The sequence below is a fragment of the Camelina sativa genome, chromosome 20 (genome assembly GCF_000633955.1).
Source record: "Camelina sativa cultivar DH55 chromosome 20, Cs, whole genome shotgun sequence".
Classification (NCBI taxonomy): Eukaryota; Viridiplantae; Streptophyta; class Magnoliopsida; order Brassicales; family Brassicaceae; genus Camelina; species Camelina sativa.
The window spans coordinates 12,286,357-12,288,071 of record NC_025704.1 but is presented as its reverse complement, the minus strand read 5'-3'; the positions used below and the strand labels follow the sequence as shown (position 1 = coordinate 12,288,071).

The following is a 1,715-nucleotide window of genomic DNA, read 5'->3' as shown; positions in this document are numbered from 1 at the left end:
TAGGAACCTTAAGCATAACATGTTGAAAAATGATTGGATTGAGTTTAAAAAATTCTACAAGAGCAGGTTTGGAGCGGATGCTGTTATGTAACCTCCAACATACGGGGACAGTCGATGAATACTGCAACCAATTCGAAGAATGCTTGGGGAGACAGACATGATTAACTGGAGATCAAAAACTGTGGCAGTTCTGCGCAGGGTTGAATGATAATTTACGCAATGAAGTGGAATATTTGAGGCCTGAGACAATTTTTGAAGCCATGGAATATGCGATGGATAATGAGTATAAGATAGTTGGAGATGGACGGGTGCGCACATTTGGAGGACATTCAACTCCATCACAACGGTACACAACCTCTTGTCCTAAGCCATGGTCTATATGAAACCAAGTAGCTCAAGCTGAGGAAGAAAAAAAGTATCTTCAAACCAAACAAAACCCGCATAAGCCGGTTTGGAAGAAACTAACGATTTCTGAAATGGCGGAAAGAAAGGCAAAAAGACTTTGTTTCAACTATGACGAGCCTTATACACCAGGACATACGTGTCAACATGTTTTGTTTCACATTCAGCTGGTTAGGAATGGGGAGGATCAGAAAGATGAACCATTCAAAGAGGATGAGTTGGTTGAATATGTAGAACGTGCTAGAGTGAAACCTAAAGCTGGAGTTTGAGGACAAGCTGCTAGAGGAGAGGGGGAGTAATGATATGTGTTTTGATTTTGATGATTTGGTTTAATGGTTTTGGTTTTAGTATCAGGTTTGAGAGTTTTTCCTTTTAACATTAGATTAAGGTTTTGGTGTTTTTCCTTTTCTTAATTATGCTAAGTCGGCTTGTACGTGGGTCTATATAAAGAATCCTTATGATCAATAAGAATTCAACCTCTAACAATTAACCTAATTCTCTAGAAAGAGACTTGGGCTAAAGGAAGGTTTCGCTTTACGTTTCTCAGTTTAGCAAACTTACGACGGCGCCGGTTACTAGATTAGTGACAAAGGCTCAGGCTCATAACATAAAGTCTGTTTCTTTATCATAGACCAGATGGTTGGTTGTTCCTTAATTATCCGGTTTGAATGTCTCACAGGTACATAAGAACTTTGGTGATGGGTCGTTCTTACCAATTCTTAAGGGAACCTAAGTCTGACCATTCTTACAAGTCTAAACCATTCTTACATCCTATGAGTGTTCGTAGAAAATAGAGCCGGCTCTTAAGTTTGCGAAGACCACAAGCAAATGAACAAAATGGACTGCTCTGCATATTTTTATTATAAAAATAATTAACCTAAAATTGCCAAAAAAAATTGGGACAATTTGAAAACTATACTATATTTGAAAAGAAATTTGAAAATTACACTTAATCTTATAGTTATTTGAAAACTACACATTTTGGAATGAAAATGGACAGAAATACCCTTATTACTAAATAATTTTAACAATTAAATAAAAACAATAAAAACTTAACTTATATTTAAAAATAAATCAACTTTAAAAATAAATTACTTTTTAAAATTGTTAAATTCGGAATTAATTATTTAATAATTTAAAATTATAACGAAAATTATTTATTGTATTTTAAATAATGATTACATGAATAAATTTTTTATCTTAAAATTTTGGTTAAAGAAAAAGAATTTAAATATTTTTGTTGATATTATTTAGATTTAATTTTCTTTAAAAATAAATAATTCAAGATTATACAATTTATAATATATATATAT

General features: G+C 32.6%; 1 pseudogene; it reads left to right on the top strand.

Moving 5' to 3' along the window:
- The window catches only part of LOC109131174, a 4,982-nt pseudogene continuing 3,567 nt past the window's right edge, over nt 301-1,715 (top strand).